Source organism: Pimephales promelas, chromosome 1 (assembly GCF_988280905.1).
Source record: "Pimephales promelas chromosome 1, fPimPro1.hap1.1, whole genome shotgun sequence".
Classification (NCBI taxonomy): Eukaryota; Metazoa; Chordata; class Actinopteri; order Cypriniformes; family Leuciscidae; genus Pimephales; species Pimephales promelas.
Genome location: NC_142769.1, coordinates 24,734,496 through 24,755,260, shown reverse-complemented (window position 1 = coordinate 24,755,260; position 20,765 = coordinate 24,734,496). Strand labels below are relative to the sequence as shown.

The window sequence follows — 20,765 nt, the reverse complement described above, 5'->3', positions numbered from 1 at the left end:
AAGGATTAAATACATATGATGGAAATAAATGATGAAGAAAAATCAACAATGAAGGAAGGATGAAAGCAAAAGCTCAAGGACGAAAGATGAGAAGGAAGGAAAAAGATAAAAATAAAGGAAAGAATAAGGAAGGAAAGGAGAAAAACAAGAAAGAATAAACTAGAAAAAGAAAGAGAGTAAATAAGGAAGGAAAAGAACAGTAAAGAGAAAGAAAGATTGAATGTTTTGAACAGAACTGCTGTCAGCTCTGGTAGGCTGGTGTTTGCCGTGTCATTTCCTCACATTTAAGCTCTCTTACTGACCTCCGCTTTATTTCTCTGTCATTAAGCCTATTACAAAATCAATAAACAATTGTGCCTTTTTCCCCCTTTAAATCTTTTTTCTCCTCTGTATATCCTCTGCAATCGGAGAGGAGAAACAGATATCCGAACAGCAGGTTTGACCTGCCTGTGAAAACACACTCAATTTAGTGCACAAGCATCTTGATCTGTTGTATCCCGTGCCATTATCCAGTTATGTCCACTCCTGCTGCGCTCCAGCGGCCTGAGGTTAACCCTGAGACCCATCATAACCACTTTCAGTCATGACTCTACTCTCATGGCAGCTGCATTCCAACACATCAACGATCAAACTTCCAATCGGATGTTTGTTTTTAAGGGCCTGTTTGGTTTTTGGCGATTGATTGGGAATCAGTTTTTACGCTCCAGCTTATGTGCCTCCTTCTCTCCCTACTCCTTCTCTGTAGATTAGCACCCTGAGGCAAAGTTATGGAATGATCGAGGGCTTTTTAATTGTCACATTCTCAAAATGTAATAACCCTCCCGATAAAAATCAACAAACACTGAGTTTGACAGCTGATTCATACATTGTGCATCAAAAATAAAAGCCATTTACAGATTTTAATTCCCACTGTCAGTTTAAACTAAAGTGTCAAGCACAGCGGTAGGGATGACAATGTAAACCGCTTTCATTTTCTTCTGCTTAAAAGAACTTTGAAATGAAAATGCCTGTAACAAGGCTACAGTCACATTGTTTTTCTCTCTTTCGTTTTTTTTTTCTCTCTTCCTTCCTTTTTTTTTCTTAGGTCGCGTTCGAGTGCTGGTAATTATGGGTAATCATAAACAGCGGAGCTCCTGCTAATGAGCCTGTGTTGTATGTTGGGTTCATACAGAGCCCCCTCTTCACTGCAACCAGTGTGGGTAGAAGAAGCAGCTCTTTGTTCTGCATGTGGTGGTCCTTTTTCTTTTTTCCCCGCCAATTTAAAACTGTGCCTTTATATTTCAGTTTTTGTCTTTTCATTATTAGCCTCTTTATTTTACTATATCATATGTAGCATCAGATAGGCGAACAGATGTTTTGGATCCTCACTGGTCTTCATGTTTCCCTTAAAAGAGGAGGTCATGCACTCTTCCTTTTGGTGTTTTGCATGTCCGTCTCTAAGCATTTGCATTAGAGACTAAAGTTCAAATTTCTAATTGATCTAAGTCGCTAATGCTAATTTTGTAATCACAACATTCAAGGTGGTATCTTTTTGAAACGGCATATGGAAACAACGGTTTGTTCGAATCGTTTTAGTCTAAACTCGTTATTATCCTCCTTCTTGGGCCGAACCGAGATTATTAAAACTAAAATCCAGCACCTCTAACCCTATTTGCATAGCCCTCATCACCCTCTTCAGAACTCCTACTGTAAGTTTCTGAGAGAATTCTCTCGCTTCCTCACTCTTATTCTCTTTCCCTCTGTCTCTATCAGTCTCACTGCTGTTCCTGTATTTCCACTGGGAGAAACATTGACCTCATTTGTGAGGACAATAACCCCCTTGACTTTGGGGATTAAGACATGAAACCTTTGTGGATTAATTAGGTTTGGAGTTGAATTCATTTTGCTGCTTGGGAATACAACAAGAAAGAGAGAGAGAACTAGAGAGATTAAAAAAAGGGAGAAGAAAATAACACTAGGCAAAGTGAAAGTTCAATTGTTCATACTACACTGGGAAATAGTTTGATTAGCCATCAGTACATGCATATTTATTTATTTATTTTTTTTTTTGGTTTGACCGAATGCAGCCTGCCTCAAAGGAAGGCATTTGCTCACAGACTCCCACAGTCTCAGCGACGGGCGCTTTAAGAAGTGGCAGCATGGAGCATTGTTATAGTTGTCTTGGAAACAAAGCTTGGTGTTTGTTTGTGTAAGATCTACCCCAATTGCAATTTAGATGGTTAACACCTATTGTTTTTGTTAAGAACATATGTTATTTGAGTTTAACTTTCATGTGAAAAGAGCTGTTAGCACAGTTTGTTTACAAACTCGCAAACACTCTTAATTCACGGTAGAGGAACTAAAGAACAGTGCAAAACCTTACATCTGTGATTTTCCTGCTTTCTACCAAACATAAGGGCATCATGAACCTCACACTTCTCAAGATCATTTAGACTTTTTTTTTGTTTTGTTTTTACCAAGGTTACTGGATTTTTTTTTCATTTCATCATATTTTATTAGGGGGTGTAACAATATATTGCAATACAAACATGCAACAATATGTATCATAGATAGTCCGAATTGTGCTTCCAGCACCAAGTTATACAATTTAAAGCTCACAATTTAATATCAAATTTAGCATTTTAGTCAACAGTACATTTTTGTTAACCTTTTATCATATATCTTGGTATCGAAATAATATCGTACAATGAGTTCAGTATCGCGATATGTATCGAATCGTGACATGAGGGCATCGTTACACCCCTATATTTTATGAACGAACTTGTTTTATTTTCAAACTGATATACTGTAAGAATGATGATAGGCAGTTCACTGAAAAAAAGAAATATTCTGTCATCATTTACTTATCCTTATATTTTGAAAAAAAAACAAAAACAAACAAACAATAAAAATCATTGGGTTTCATTGGGGTAAGGACAAAAACAGTTCTCTTCTTTGTTCCACAGAAGAAAGAAAGTCATACGGGTTTGGAACGACATGAGGGTGAGTAAATGATGACAGTATTTTAATTTTTAGGTGAACTGTCCCTTTAAACAAGTTTTCTTTATGTTGTCGCATTGCTAAAGGTGCTCGTATCAGTCTGCATTTGGCTTCCATCACGTGTCCCTTCATTCTCTCCAAAGCGCATAATATCCTTTTTACGATTCAGCAAACTTTTCCCGGGGGATTCTCACTCGAGACGTTATGGAAAAGATGTGATGTTGTGAACAGACTCTGGGCATTGTGACAGATTTGACATATTACAGATAACAAAATAAGAAAAACAATATCAGCTCGCGATTTAGTACCGCGGGCTTAGAGATTTGTTCGACACCACGCAGGCCTCGTGCGTGAAAAGTTGCGCCTGCGTTCCCCTCAGGACACAGGTTTAGCGCAGGTTTTGCGTGCGGGGGCCTCAGCGTGGCTAAACCGTGGCTGAGCCCCTGCGAGCCCCTCACTGGGGACGGATAGCCCAAATGCCACCTCTCTTGGCTCGGGGTGCAGGTGAGGTGTAATCTCGCCACTGAAGCACTTCCTCTGCCAGAAACAGGTATTTCCTGTAAGACATAGAGATGGGGATTCAGGAAAGAATGTCAAATCTGGTTTTCTCTGGTTCTGTCTTCATCTCTCCCTCTCTGATCCTCACATTTCATGGGTATCTAGCGAGTTTGGAGACGACCAGTTTAGTCTATTGTGGTGCAAAACAAGAGGAAGAGGGGGTGAAGAGGAGCAACTTGAACTTTAGAAAGAGGAAAAAAAGTTTGGAGGACATTTCTGGATTATGTTCATGAGACACAAGCTGCTCGCAGTCTGAACATGGCACAATGTCAATGCATGTCTATTTCCATAAAGTTTATTTTTACACCCTGCAAGGCTCAGCACAGTAAGACACCAGCACCATCGACAACTAAATGGATGTAGGCAGGAATCTTAAGTCGACGCATCCCGATTCCAAATAATTCTGACAGCTAGCATTGTGAAAAACCCATTCCTCTGCGCAATAGCATTTGAAGCGATCCACTTTGCACGAGACACGATAATGAATCATCGTCGAAAGGTTGCCCAACGTTGCCTAAACGTAGCTAACGGTGTTGAAAAGTACAGCGTGCCGTTAGCACCAACAGACAGGCTTTTCTTATCTCATGCTTACTGTAGCGGTAAGTTGAACATCTGATGGCTCTCTGTGATGCAGCGTGGCGGACAGGTGAGATGCGTGAGCGAGCGACACTTTGGAGACGCGTGTTCACACCATGTCACCGTTCTCCATCTGCAAGCCTTCAGAAAAATTTCCCTTTAGTGTGTCTCTGCCAAGCTCACACACTCACAAGAGCTGCCGCACATTCTGCTTTCATTTATCAGCCACTGCTCAGTAGTATTGTTTCTCACTTACACGGCGAGACAAATATCAGTGTTAAGAATTCACTGGAGCAACATCAAACAGCCGTTATCTAACTTTGAATATTTGTCTGCTCCGTTTCAATAGATTTTTTTTTTTTTAATATTTCATGTAATGGCAGTTTCAAATGAAGCAATATGGAAATATGAAATTAAATCGTAATGAATCCCGTTATGCTGATGGTTGCGCAAGAGATCTAATGTTGCAGTAACATCTTTATCAGCTTTATGGCCATATTCTCACTTAAACCTTCAATGTGTCTGCTTTGCGAACAGGTTCACCCTCTCGCCATGCCACATCCTCTGACTAAACCTTCAGGTCATATTGGCTAAACTCATACCATCATTCACCATTAGACTTAGCCCTTTTAAAAGAAGGACACTCTTGGTGAGCTTTTTGGAGGAGCTTAGCAGAAACAGACGGTCTCCCACAGCAGAGTGGATTGAGGTCCAGGGAGCACCATGAGTTTTTTTGCGTCGTATTCCCATCTCTTTGGAAACCAGAAAGCGGTAGAGTGCCATCTTTCCCCCCTACAGAGCTTCCAGAGAATCTTGCCACAATCTTCCCCTCAAACACTTTGTTTGTCTAACCCCTTCAGTGTCCCTAACAGAAATAGCCCACAGAGTCCTCGTTCCTCTCGCCATACACACATATGTAATCTCCCTTGCTCTCAGTGCACTTTTTTTTTCCTTCATGTATCTCATTCTGTTTATCTGACCCTAGCAGAACCTTTCATGAAATTATCCCCTAATGATTAAGTTAAGAAAAAAAAAAAGGTATGTTAATGACTGCACAGCTCTTTTACAGCACTCAGACATGTTTCCCTTACACGAGTAGTGGAGTCTAAAGGGTTGGGTGGTTGTAACACATGGTGAGTTGTATCATTCAATATCACTTCTGGGTTTATAGTTTGGTTTGTGATCAGGTTAATGCAAGTTAAATTACTGAACTGGTATCATCTAAATCAGAAGATACGCTCTTGTTTAATTTGATATATTATATCATATTTCCTCCAAACGTTTTACAAAAAAAACAAACAAACACTGCTTTGCCCTTTTTACTTCTGTAGACTAAACAAAATGTATAATGTTTTACATTATTTTGTGCATAACACAGTTTTTAAGTTGACATTTGACACAACTGCACACTCAACTGTTATGTTTTTTGATAGCCTGGGTTGTGTACATTTTTCTCTAGTTTTTCACAGCTTATTTGCATTATTATTATGTATACATTTGTTGGTAAAGAGACTGTTCACACACACACAAAATAAAAATAAAAAAATAAAATAAAAATTGTCATAATTTTCTCATTTCAAATAAAGGTTCTTTATTGGCATCTATGATTCTAATGTTGGCATCAAACTTCCAATATTGTGAAAAAAAATTGCACCCATTTTTGGAACCTTTATTTTTAATACTTAATATGAACATGAATTTTATATTTGAGTATGATACTGTTTTGCCATCTCTATTTTACTATTTCAATTTGAGTCTGATATGGTTTTGCTACTCCTGTTTTAAGGCTGCTCTTTGCTTTGCTGCTCTTATTTGTGTTGTGTTGTTATGCAGTTATTATTTTGTTTTAAGTCTTCTGTTCTGTAAAGCTCTTTGGTAAGCCAGAGGCTGTTGTAAAATGTACTATATAAATAAAATGAAAATGAACTTGAACTTGAACTGACAAAAAAAAAAAAAAAAAAAAAAAAAAAAGGTTTGGAATGGCCTGAAGGTCCGGAAGAGGATTAGGGCCAAGCAATAATAATAAAAAATAAATAAATAAATAAATAAATAAAATAAAACTATCACGAGATTAAAATCATTATAATGCGAGATTAAACTCGTTAAATTTCGAGAAAAAAAAGTCGAAATACAATCTTGAGAATAAACTCATTAAATATCGAGATTAAAGTCATTATAATGCGAGATTAAAATCGTAAAATTTTGAGAAAAAAAGTCGAAATACAATCTTGAGAATAAACTCATTAAATATTGAGAATAAAGTCGTTGTGTGTCGAGAGAAAAAAAATCGTTAAATTTCGAGAAAAAAAGTCGAAATACAATCTTGAGAATAAACTCATTAAATATCGAGAATAAAGTCGTTGTGTTTCGAGAAAAAAATCATTAAATTTCGAGAAAAAAAGTCTAAATACAATCTTGAGAATAAACTCATTAAATATTGAGAATAAAGTCGTTGTGTTTCGAGAAAAAAATCGTTAAATTTCGAGGAAAAAAAGTCGAAATACAATCTTGAGAATAAACTCATCAAATATTGAGAAAAGGTCAATGTGTTTTGAGAAAAAAAAAAAAAATCATTAAATTCCAAGAAAAAAAGTCTAAATGAAGAGTTCAGATGCAAAAGCCTCTAAATGCCATTTGAAATTTTCTTCTTTAATGATAATTTTTATCAAACTTGTATATTTAAGTTCAGTAATTTCACTTAAATGGCAATGATAATTACCTATTAATTGTTATTTAAGTAAAATTACTGAACTTAAATATACAATTTTGATAAAAAAATCATCATAAAAGAAGAAAATTTCAAATGGCATTTAGAGGCTTTTGCATTTGAACTCTTCAAATACAACCTTGAGAATAAATTCATTGAATATCGAGAATAAAGTTGTTGTGTTTCGAGAAAAAAAAAAAAAACTTTAAATTTCGAGAATAAAGTCATGTTTTGAGAAACTGTCTACATGGTTACTTTGTACAAACCTTTGTATTGCTGCCACACTACCATTTTCGGTCCCCATGTCAGCTCAGAGCTCTCGGAACACCCTCCTATGCCAGTAGGCTAACTGTTTTCATGAAGTAGCTAACTGGCTATTACTTCAGGGTCGTTATTGGTTGTGTACGCCTCCATCCATAGAATGTAACGACTGTAATCATCTAAACAGCCATTAATGGCAATGCAGTACATACGGTTTTAATTGATCAAAGTCTATATGGCAGAGTGCATTTGGGCCAGTGCTGTCCCTTGTTTAAGTGACGACTCAAACGTATTTGATCAGTAAAGTTTTGCACAAGCAAATTCAGTGACACTTTTAATGCAATACATTACTGCTAAAGTTGATAGTATTTCTTTGTTACTGAAATAAAGTCTAAAATATTGCTTGACTAGTGATCCATGTCTGTCATGTCCTCTATCAGTAGGCTATGCAATGAACACTGATGTGTTATTCTCTACATTTCATTTTGACTTTTTTTCTCGAAACACGACTTTATTCTCGAAATTGAATTGAGTTTATTTTCAAGATTGTATTTCACCTTTTTTTTCTCGAAATTTAACGAGTTTTTTTCTAGAAACACAACGACTTTATTTCCGTTATTTAATGAGTTTATTCTCAAGATTGTATTTCGAGGTTTTTCTCAAAATTTAACAAGTTTTTTTCTGGAAACACAACGACTTTATTCTCGATATTTAATGAGTTTATTCTCAAGATTGTATTTCGAGTTTTTTCTCAAAATTTAACAAGCTTTTTCTCAATATTTAATGAGTTTATTCTCAAGATTGTATTTACACTTTTTTCTCGAAATTTAACGATTTTTTTTTACTCGAAACACGACTTTAATATCGATATTTAATGAGTTTATTCTCAAGATTGTATTTCGACTTTTTTGTCTAAATTTAACGAGTTTTTTCTCGAAACACAACAACTTTTTTCTCAATATTTAATGAGTCTATTCTTAAAATTGTATTTTGACTTTTTTGTCTAAATTTTGTCTGAGTTTTTTCTCGAAACACAACAACTTTAATCTCGAGATGGTTTTATTTTTTTTTTATTATTATTATTGCTTGGCCCTAATCCTCTTCCGTATGAAGGTGATTAAATGATTAAAAACATTTTTTGGGTGAAATATTCCTTTAAATCAAAAAAGTGTTAAAACCATCCACAAACTTAGTCTTATTATTATCCTGAAGGCTGTATGGGCATCATTATTATATTTGACCTGAGTTCTTCGACCACCTTTTGCAGTAGCATTACCTCTCCTGATCTCCACCCACACTGCACGTTCTCCTTTTAGGGACGCATCCGGTTCTGTCATGGAATTTGTGTGCAAACACAGCCCTTCCTCGACCTCCACCCACCCCTTCCCCCTCACTTGTAAATTAAATCCACATAACAGAGATCGATGGCTGCCTCCTAATCATGTTAGACGTATTGTTTTAAAATACCAGCGCTCAGCTGGTGAATCCTTGTGCTCTTCTGTTTGTCCCTGTTTAAGAGCTCAGACCTCTTTAGCTCCCATCTTCCTCTCTCACTCTCTCTCACCCCTCTTTTTCTGCTCACCCCTTTCTCTCAATCTGTTTGTTTTCAAAGCCCAGGGAATTGGCCCAAATCCTAGGTATCACATATCTGACCATATTTCAAGCCGAAATTAAGCATGTTAAAACCCTTTTCCCTTTAAAGGTCAGACATTAGTGCTGGTAAAAATTGATCTGTGGGTTTTATGAATTTAGCCCCTGTGTTGGAGCCGCTTTTGTAATGGGAAGATTCAGTGGGGGAAGCTTAACACGGCATTGTTTTGCTTTGACAACGCAGCCACGAGAGCCTCTGCAGCTGTTCCCCCTGCTTACAATGGCAGATTAATTAACACAATCATGTGCTGCTGGCTTCAGCTCAACACGCAGGTCTGCTCTGGGACAGATAGGTAAATCCTATACATGCCTTTCCAGACAGAGCATATTCTTGATGGGCTTCGCGACTAGATATATATATGCAATGTGACTGGTCAGCCTATCGAGGCGAGAAACGAAGGACTACAAACGAGAAGGAGAGGCCTTGGCTGATTGAACCAAAGCATTGCTGGGAAGTGTTGTCTGTTTCAGAGCAGCACTTCCTCTGCACCCCCCCACCCCCTCTCTGTCCCTCCCTCGAGCTGCCAAGGCCATTAGCCGGGTTTCCTAATTAAGATTCCGCCGGCCGATCCGTCTCTCTTTCTTAGTTAGTTCCCTGACATTTTAAACTGTCTATTATTCCACCCGGCTTTCAGGTGCAATGCTGTGTAAATGGCAAGTCAAAAAATTATGTATCTCTCATACAGTTATCCATCAAGGACTATTAGAGGGAGCGGTCTGGGCGCTTAAATCATTACCGAATGCTGTGATCTTTCCCGATTGATCTTATCGCTCACATCCACTGTCATTCTGTTACCACACTTCATCCGTCCATTTCTGCCCCCTCCCCTTCCTTTTTAGCACTCTCTCGCTCACTCTCTCTCTCTCTGCACCACGCCCGTGTTTGCTTTTCAACATGACCACAGTGTGTCGATATCTCAACCTTGCACTCACTTCTCTGTTGATATGATGATCACTTAACAGTCAAGAGCAAAGGATGATGGGAAATAAGGGCGTCATCAGAGGCAGCGACGGCAGCAGCCGAGCAATTATGTTTCCTTCAGACCAAATGCTCTGCCATTAATGAAATCCCTTATCACCCTGGAGAGGAGCAGGATGCTGGGACAGGTGCGGGAGATGCGCGTCGCTCATTTATCTTGTTTCCCGGAATGAAGGGAAGAAGCGAAACACACAGACAGGGAGGCAACAAGTGCGTGGCGAGTTCAGGCGCTGTAAATAATCTGTTTCTCAGTTACATATTTTAAACTTTGATTGGCAGCTCTGGCTAATTCTATTTTGAGGTGTATAAATATAGGGCCTCATCAGAAAAGCCTTGGCACGCAAGCTTTCAGTGTGTCTAAGATTTGTTTGTGAAGACCTGCTTGTGAATGGGTGGGAGTGAACGAGAGAAAGAGAGAGATGAGGGGATGTCAATCGAGTGTCTGACATCCTGCAGTGCCTGTGAGCTGCGGATAGCATTTGAAGCATTTGCCCCAACAACAAGGTGTCTGCCCTTTACCAAAGCGGGGAGATCCATGTTAGTGCCTTCTGGTGCCTTTGGAAGGGGGGCTGGAGAAGAGGGGGGGTCTAATGACGTTAATGCCGTGTGAGATTCTGGCTCCTGTTAAAGGAAGCAATCTGATTGGAAACAGTTCTGGGAGTCTGGGAGGTTGGCCCTGGCTCGTTTCATTTAATGACCCATTTCCTCAGCTCGTGCCACAAGCAGTTAACAAAAGTCAAGGTGCCTAGAGGTTCCCCTGCTGGGGGAACACGCCAGACCGCGGCAGAAGGTGCAGTGGGGGGTATTTTCAGGTCGAGACTTTTTTTTTTTTTTGTCTTTATGCGAGGAAATGTCTTTGAGGTTTTATGTCAACCTGATGTACAATGATTTATGGAAAGGTTAACCTTGTAGTTAGCGCTCAAAACACTTTGACGCTAATAGCGGTAGCAGACCAGAGATGCCGCAGTGACTTTCGTGACCTTCTAGTGGAGTCGTTGCGGCCCCAGGAGCAAGTCCTAATGGAGCTAGTCAACTCTGAAAGCCAAACTTGAGCTCACTCACACATATCAAGCTAATGATCAATTATTAATATTCACAATCTCTAGCCCCAATATCCCCATATGGGTGTAGAAGACAAGCAATTATGTCATGCTTCTCGCTCTTCGGACCAAGCTATGTGAAGCTATTTATAAATATATAAAAGATAGATCTTATTACGCTGAGTTATTGCCCTCTTATTTCAGATGTACAGATTCAGATTAATTTGTAATTAGTCTTGAGATTTTGAGCCTCTGTAGATAAAGGATTCCAAAGTCTATGCTTCATTCCAGAAACACGGATCTTTAAAAAAAAAAAAGAAAGAAAGAAAAGCAAATGCTGTAGCTGGACTAAAATAGCATAAGCCTAAATGATTGTGAGCTCAGACAAATACAGACACGTATGTCTGAATGCCCTGGCAACAGCGAGCTTGCCAGTAAATGAGTTTTGAAATAAACTGTTATTGTTTAGTTGTAAACATCGAATCCTTGTAATGGAATCTAGGGTCGTGCTTAAGTGACAGCGTGTTGGTGGTATTGTACAAACAGTCTTTTAAGGATGCGAGTGTTGATCGGGAAAAAAAGGCGAAAGAAAGAAAGAAAGGAAAAAAAAAACCTCAAGAATAGGGCAGCAAGGCATCTGAAGCCGTTCTCTCTGTAACATTGTGATTTAATTTTCAATATCCTGTCATAGATATTCGTCATTTTCATCTGGCTTAGGTTCACATTAATTTGCTCCAAATGTCAGATATCTCTCCTCAGATAAAACAGACAGTGAAATAAAGACATAAGGCTCCATTTTTTCTGTGGCCCGTGTAATACGCTGATTTCACACAGCCGCCATTTTGAAATCGAATTCGAGGCTCTGGAGAGAAGAATCCCGCAAGTACTAACACAGTCTCATCCCAAGACGTCATATAACTGACGTCCCAAGACGTCTGTTGACCATACGTCAACATCCGCCGTTTTAGGACACCCTTTAACGTCAGTTACATGACGATCCTGGGACGTCATACAACTGACGCTTTACCTTTAATGTCAGTTAGGTGACGGGGTAGGTTTAGGGGTAGGTTTAGGTCTGGGGTAGGGTTAGGATCCAATAACGTCTTGTAACCGTCGTTAAAGGGTACCCCTAAACGGCGGATGTTGACGTATGGTAAAAAGACGTCCCAAGACGTCAGTTATATGATGTCCTGGGATAAAACTGCGCTGGAAGTACAGAGAGACAACAATGCCCTGGACTACCAACCTGAAGCTGCTACCGCGATTTACACAATTGGATGTTTATATCCAATATAGGGTATATAGTGCATTCCTGCTTCTTTTTATGTTCTGTATTATATATAACATTATAAATGAATTTTGCTGTATATAGTCTAAAGTATGAAAGAAATGTATGTACATTTTTAGAATAACTAATTTCTACATTAAACACAACAATACGCCATTGCATTCGTGACTCTCCCATGATTAAAGGCTAAACTTACGGTTTTCTTCCCACCGGACCCATTTCAAAATGTCGGCTGTGTGAAATCAGCGTATCGGCAGAATAGCTTTAGTCATATAAGTGGGGGAAGTCTATTAATATTTGAGTCATCAGTGCAGCAGTGTTCTGAAATGGAAAAGAAAAATTTAGCTCCTCAATGGTGATTTTTGCTCTCTGTCAATGACCTTCATAACAACTGAACATTTGGTCTGTGGAGGAGATGGGAGCAGGCTTTCTCACTGACATGTGTGAGGGGTGACACAGTGTCAACTGGAAGGATTTGGAGTTGTAGAAAGAGTCAACAGTGAAAGGATGACGAAGAGAAGAGAACAGAAGAGAAGTAAATGAAATAAGCCATGCATAATATATGGATTGTATTTAAAGGTATATATATATATATATATATATATATATATATATATATATATATATTTATATTTATATACTATTTGAGCCCGTTCTCATCCCAAGGTGTCATATACACCGCTTTTGCCAAAGAGTAAACATCCAACGCACATGGCACCCTTTAGCGTCAAATGAGACACAGATATATATGGGGCAGAAGGCGCCTTCTAGTGGTCTAACCCCAACCCTACCCCATACCTAAACCTACCCATAACCGGAGCGTCTCATTTCCGTCCTCTAAAGGGTCCCATGTGCGTTGAATGTTTACGCTTTGGCATAATGACGTGTCGTATATGACGCCTTGGGATGAGAATGCGTTGATTATTTCATACATAATCATTTTGTGAAATCACAGCACGTGACATTTTATAACTTCAACGAAACTTGGCTTGTCATATAAATGTCAGCTTTTTGTTTAAAGAGACGTCTTAACCTTGATACACAGCTACGAGGGTCGGCATGAGTCCACGTTGATTTAATTCTCTTCTTCTTTCTGAATATGTCCTGGTTTGACTGACAAAACGTTTTATTATTATTATTATTTATTTTATTTTTTTTCAAAATGCATTTGAACATTTTGAATTTATGCCCCCCAAAATTCTAAATTGAGCTTGAACTCGGGAATGATAAAAATGCCTGTAATAGATGTTTATTCAAGTGATGAAAAAAATAATAATAATAAATCACGTCATTGACCCCGTTAATATCAGTTTTGCTACACAGACTCCGTGTTCCACATCTCTCATCCGTTTGTAGAATTGTTTTTTTTTTTTCTGCTAAGATTACTCTTTCAGACTTCATTCAGACATCTCAGTCAGATTAATGTGAGTTAAAAAAGATATCCAATGCTATTTTTTGATGGATGATGTAACCTTGAGGGGGAGGGACAGTTTTAAAGCTTCTCTGCCCAGTTCTCAGCATCTTGAAATGTATTCTGATGGAGTTGCTCAGTCATGAGACTCTCCTGTGTTTAGGGCGGCATGATAAATCTTTTTATTTCATTTTCCAAGACACTGGACAAGTGCATATAAGAGTAAAAGCGGGGATGTCCTTGACCGCGCAATTTATAGTCCATGTGGCTGAGGCGAAAAAGCCACGTTTTACAGTTCCTGTCAAGATGCAGGTTTTTGGTTAAAGTGATACGTGAAGATGGGAAGAACTGTTAATATTGCCCTCCGTGTAATTCATCATCTTCACATTATGGTGTCAAGTCGTTGTGGATGTCTAGTTTGGTAATGTTGTTATTGATCAGACCATCCATATGGTAATTTCCCTAATATCGTCAAGTACATCAGTATTGTTTTAATTCTCATTAATGAAAGCAATAGAGGAATGGCTTTTCAAAGCGCATGGCTTAAGAGGGATGCTAATGGATTTAGAAGGTGCTGTAAAGGGATGTGTAAGTCAGCTTTATGATTGCCTGGTGTACTTGTTGTTGATTTGGTCGGGTGGAAAAATGAATAGGAAATCAATGTCAGGCGAGGAGGGTTTTTTTCTACCCTGAAAGACTTTTAAAGGTACAGTGCCATGCTTAAGGAATGCACAAAATGCTGATTAGCTCCACAACAGTTTTTCTTTCTTTCTTTCTTTCTTTCTTTCTTTCTTTCTTTCTTTCTTTCTTTCTTTCTTTCTTTCTTTCTTTCTTTCTTTCTTTCTTTCTTTCTTTCTTTCTTTCTTTCTTTCTTTCTTTCTTTCTTTCTTTCTTGCCTTTTTTTCATATTACATATTCTAGTAATCATCATATGTTAGGTATCATTCGAAAGCTTATGAACTCAAAATTCAACCTGTGAAAACCGTTTTGAAATTGAGAGGCGACGCTGGATAAAAAACAAATAAATAAAAATGTGCGGCCTGTTTATTTTGATAGGTGAACTGTCTTTGTAGTGTTAAAAGAAGGAGAGCTAACGGGAGATATTGTTTTTGCCCTGACGCTCCGCCTGCATGTTCTTAAAGAGAAACACAATCTTTTCAGCTGGACATTATAAATCGCTATTTTCCTGCACTAAACTAGTGAATTTTCCCTTGATATATTCAGAGATGATAAACAAGATTTTATAGAATAATAATTTAATAAAAATCAAATTTTTTATCAAAAAACTGACATTCAATCTATATTTAGACTCTATACTGAAAACGTACCAGCGCGACATCTGACAGGTTTTCCCAGATCCCATCACAAATAGTAACTTGTTATTAAGGGAATAGTTTACAATTATGTCATTACTCTCTCTAAAAAGTCAGTGGGGTCCAAACATATTGGACATTTTTATTTTATTATTATTATTATTTTTTTAAATATCTTATTTTAACATAAGATTGAGTAAATTACATTATTTACATTTTTGGATCAACTGTCCCTTTAAAAAAAAAAAAATAACATATCATTTCCGCATAATACTGTCCTCATTCTCACAGTTTAACACAGTAGCCCTGAACAGACAGCATCCAGCCAGGCTTCACTAATGATAAAGTTGCCCATTTTCCACAAAAAAAAAAAGAAAAAAGAAAAAAAGTGGGCGTCCAATGAATATTTACCATGTTTAAGAGCAGCCAGCCTTACTGAAGTGGGGCTTGTAATAAGATGCCCACCCTCAGGGCTCTCTAAGCTCACTAAGGCTTCATATGATGGCTGAACGTCTCCTCTCATGCGTCAGGCCAGCAGTGGTCACGGCCGTCCCTCTCCTATCCCCTGCATGCTGTGATCACCTTGCAGAATAATAAAGTTAGTGAGACCTCACTGCCTCCTCATCAGCACTGGTTTCACTTTCTTTTCAGTGCGTATTTATTAATTTATTTATCTTAATTTTCTTTTCTTTCGTTCTTTTTTTCCCCCCTCGTTTTTTTAATTTGCTGCTCTTTGAAGCCTGAAAGCAACTCGAGAGGAGCAAACAAAGATGGGTGAGTGCCAGGCGGAAACTTATGGCACCATTCCTGTTCCCTCAGCTCGACAGAGGCATAGCCTTTAAAGAGGGAGAGGCGCACCTTCTGTCACTGATGGTGGGAGGGAAGGAGAGATAGACAGAGAGAGACAGAGAGAGAGAGATGGGGGGGGGGAGGGTTTCTTCAGTCAAGAGTGCTGTCAATGTGGCTCATTTGCACAATTCTGCCACTTTCACCTCTCTGACCTCCTGAGACTCTATCGTGTTGTTATGTTTGTGCAGGATGCTCGGTGTTTGTGAAGGGCACGTCTTGAGGAACCCGAGATGCGTTCATCAGATTTCAGTTGTGAAGGAGCCGCGCGTGACTTGGCCAAGATCCTAGATTCATGTCGAATTTCTCTTGCTTTATGTCGCCCGTTAAACTATTGAACTATTGATGTTATTGGTGGAGAGGATTTAGTCAAGCGTGTTAAGTCGAGGAAGATTTCTAACTTCTTACAGTTGGAGGGAGAATACTTAAAGCTTAATTTCACCTGACCCGTCCGCCAGCAGGCATAACAAATGTGCTCTAAAAAGAGAGAAAGAGAGGGAGAGATACAGATAGAGAGAGAGAAATGCGGCATTCTGTTCACAAAGCAGAAAAAGGACAATCTTTCCTCCTCCTCTTGTAATCCTACTTTCACTCAGGCTGCCGCTAATAAATATAAATGTTTGTGATTAGCATCACGGCGGCACAGGTGCATGTTTGTTGCGAGGAGAGGCATGTTCATTAATTTTCAGCGATGAAAAGTGCACTGCGCCATAAACACAGAGTCCAAAAACGCATGGGCTGATAAATGAACGCACAGATTGTTAATGTACCATTGTATGGCTGAGCCTCCACAAGCTTAAAAAAAAAACACAGTGTCCTCTTGCCAAATCAGTGCTAGCTGGAGGTAATGTGCTAGCGGCCCCCTTTTTCATGGGCCAGATTACAGAGAATGAAGCTTTAAAACGGTTTTGTGTGACTGAGTGTGTGTGTGATTATACTTACACATATAAGGACTATAGAGACAACATAGCCTCCCCCCACATTTGCCAACATCTGATCTTTTGCCACCATGTGGGCAGTAATTAGGTTTTTTTTACTCAAATTTACTGTGGAGTTTGTCTCTTGACTGTGTGAATGGATAACCTGTTCTCTGGTTTGGCATTTCTTAAACTAACACCTAAATGTAATGTGAAAATGATACTGGTATTTTTATATGTATATGTATAGAGAATTACAAGAAGTTCAACATCATTTATGAAGTACATGAAAACAGCCGGCTGTTCACATTTAACTACAACTGTAAACCAAAAAAAAAAGGTAAATGAAAAAAAAAATAAAATACAACAGTGCTCGGACTGAGAAAATGCTGCTTTTCTTCAGATCAAGAAAAAAAAAACTGAATCTGTTGAAAATGGGTTGTTTTTCAGTCACAGCAAAAATGTTTTATTAGGGGACCGCTGAACACCTGCCTTAAAATGTCGTTTCAACATCTCCCGAATGCCATTTTGCTTAATTGACTTGGAAATGGCCCAAATGTATTGCTGAATGCAGTCTAATTAATATTAATAATAAATGCCATTATTAACATCAAAGAACATCTGGTGCCCCTGTTTACCCACATGCCTTATATGTAGCACATTTTGCGGCTGTTTCATCTCACAAACAGAAAGGGGGTAAACACTTTTTGAATTTAGTGTTTATTTATTTATTTATTTAAATTCTAGTTTGCCTCCGTGAATTTATTACCTCATTGACACGCAGGTCAGTAGCGCGTACCGCCTGCAAGCGAGAGGGCTTGCTCTCATATCCAGTGAATCTTACAAACGTTTGGGCAGTTTTTCTCCCTCCCTTCCCCATGGGCAGGACGTGGTTGCAATGGTACCATGGAGGTTTTGGGGTCCCTGGTGTACTTCTTAAAATAAATAAATAAATAAATAAGTGCTTGTGCGAGCATCTGTGCCAAGGGGCTGCATTGGGAGTTTTGGCCACCATAAATCAGCAGGCTAAATAACTTTAATCTAAAATTTCATTAAGTAGTCCTTGTCAGGTAGTAAAAGGAGGGGATAATGCAGTGGTGTTTAATGATAATTGGTGTTTGGTTAATAAATTCTGCGAGTTCCGATTACTTTCTAGCAGTCGGCGGAATGCTAGCCTCAGCAGTGTAACTAAACCTCAAATTGATTAACTCGCCTGAACCAGACTGTTCACAAAGATGGCACCGGTCCAAATCAAAAAAGAGAGAGTGCAGTGTGCGCATCAGCCGGATGGTGTTGTGTTGCTCCAGCGTAAGGAAATCAGCTCCCCCCGGGCGCATTTTTAAAAGCCTAATGCCTTTCAAATGATGTCATCACATTTTACCTTCCTTCCCTCCCTCTCTCTCTCTCTCCCTCTCTCTCTCTATCTCTGCTTTTTACTATCTAAATCCAAATGTTTTTTTTTCTCACATTTTCCTCGGGAGCTACAGAGGAAGGAAGGTCAATGACTGACTGGTTCACGTGACACATTATTCTAATGGATAGGGGAGACATCTTGTGTTTTTATGATTGCATCTTTTCTTTTCTTTTTTCCTTTGAAAGTGATATGCAAGCAATCAGAACCACAGACTGATTTAGAGTGGAAGTGTGATTGTGAGAGATCCATTAAAGGTGTGTATGGGTCGGTGGGTGGGTGGGGGGTGTCATAGTGGGCCTTTGTTATTGTTTGTTTTTTATTAGTAGGATCAGGGTGTGGTCCATCTGGAGAGATTTGAGATGTTGTACACACACACACACACACACACACACACACACACACACACACATGAGACACATGAGCATACAAAGCTTTTATAGGTAACTCTGTTCTTTATTATCTCTCTCTCTCTCACTCTCTCTTTTCACACAGACACACACGCACAACATTTCATGTCACTGAGGCAAAAATATTTACCAGCTTACAACAACTCACCAGCTTACATTAACGAGTGTGTATGTCAAAGAGGCAGAGCAGACAGCAGGGTGAGCGACACACCTCCTCCCAGATGGCTTTTCCCAGTGGCCTCCTGTCCGCTTCCAGTCTATTGTTCTGGCATGTTCCAGAACACTGGTCTGGTAAAACCCCCTCAACACCTCTCTTACATGTACAGTATATATGTACTGTTTAATGCCTCGTTTTGGTGCAAGAAACTCAATGGACAATGAGATATGGATATTGATATGTTGTGTCAAGAGCTCGGAGATGCTTTTTATTATTGGTTACGGCAGCAAAAAGCTCATAAGCGAATCCAGTGGTCGATGAAATATTTATGGAGATGGAGATGATTGATACTAGCGTAGTCTCAATAAGCAAGTTAATCATAAATTACAGATGTAACTTCATTATCCCCATGTCTAATTATTCAGACTGTAAACATCTATAAAGGAATGCTGTAGCATTCCATAATGTTTTGCCCGGGCCCTGGACTAAAGAGTTATTGTTTTCAGGCTTAACTGGATAATATATGAAGGCCGTGGCTTGCTTGTGACAACCGTTTTAGAGCTGTGTCTCTTACAGATTTTTCTTTTGCATAAAAAAGGGCTGAGAAATGGAAAATCAATATGCAGAAAATAGTTATAGGTGGTGGGTTATCGAGAATCTCTCTGTTCCAGACACCCTGGGCCGAGAGATGATGCGTAATATATGGGGTGACCTTCAAATGTCATAAATGTGTTGTGCAATAAACTGTCAATATTTGTGGTTATTTGGTGCAGGATGACTTTTACAGTAATTGGAACAGCCGTATTAAAAGCTGGGGAGCAGTCAGCTGATTAAAGACTGCCCTGCTGCCGTGTGTATGTGTGTGTGTGTGTGTGTGTGTGTGTGTGCGTGTGCATCTGTGTCTGTGTGTGAAAAGAGAGAGAGAGAGAGAGAGAGACAGATAATAAAGAACAGAGTGTTACCTGTAAAAGCTTTGTATGCTCATGTGTCTGTCTTTCTGGTGTTACAGTATGTAGGTAAGAATGAGAGCGACATGACTGATTGTTTACGTTAGATTCTGGATCTAAAGGAACACTTAATGTTGTGCGAGTAATGATTTGCACTCAAATACCATATTTATACTTGCATATGAAGAGTTCAGATGCAAAAGCCTCTAAGTGCCATTTGAAATTTTCTTCTAGAATGATCATTTTTATCAAGCTTGTATGTTTAAGTTCAGTGATTTCACTTAAATGGCAATTGTTATTTAAGTGAAATTACTGAACTTAAATATAAAAGTTTGATAAAAATCATCATTAAAGAAGAAAATTTCAAATGGCATTTAGAGGCTTTTGCATCTGAACTCTTCATATACAGTACAATACATGGTGTCTATGAGTGTGTGTGTGTGGTTGTGGGACAATAACATCCTATCCATTCGCTAAAAGCCTGTAAAATTTGCCAATAGGAGTAATATTTGTAAGAGTCTGATTACCAGGCTAAAGTGGGTCAGAGTCGGTGTTTGTGTTTATTTCGTTGTGAGTATATGTTTAGGTCAGAAAATGGGGGCACGCATCACAATGTAACACGTGTAGGCAAAACGGAGGCAGCAAATTACAGGAATGTGATCAGTCACAAGAGAGAAGGAGATGCTGACTTCACTCTTTCTTTTTAACTTCTCAAATCTCATTTGATTCTTAAAAGAGGGTAGAGAAATGAGGAGAAGAAAGCGCAGAAAGAAAGAAAGATTACGCTCACAAAAGCTTTTGATTGAGGCAAATGGTTGCTAAAGTGGGTTGCGCCATTCAGACGACGTCTCTCCCTACACACACATCATATCATGTGTAGGCGCAGAAATAAGAAAGCATTTACAATTTATTTTTTAAAAAAATTTTTTGCGCACTGTGGCTGGTCACACGCTCACATACCTTCTTGAGCTAAAGTAAAGGCACAGAGCCAAATGAATTTACAGGGTTAATTGTGTTTTTAGGGTCAGAATGTGTGCGTATGGGTTACCCCTGTTGTCATTTTTTTTTTTTTGATAATTTTAAGTTGTATATTTTTATTTATTTTTGATTAATTAGTCTGGGGGATTGCAGAGTTAATAATAAATAAATAAATAAATAAATAAATAAATAAATAAATAAATACATAAATAAATAAATAAATAAATAAATAAATAAATAAATAAATAAATAAATAAATAAATAAATAAATAAATAAATAAATAAATAAATAAATAATGATAATATAAATAAAATCAAGTAAAAATAATGTCTAGTA

The 20,765-nt window shown here is 38.4% G+C and overlaps 1 protein-coding gene across 7 annotated transcripts in view; it reads left to right on the top strand.

The window, feature by feature from the left end:
- The window catches only part of znf536 (zinc finger protein 536), a 188,328-nt gene that overhangs the window by 102,701 nt on the left and 64,862 nt on the right, over positions 1–20,765 (top strand). The gene's annotated exons all lie outside the window — the stretch shown is intronic.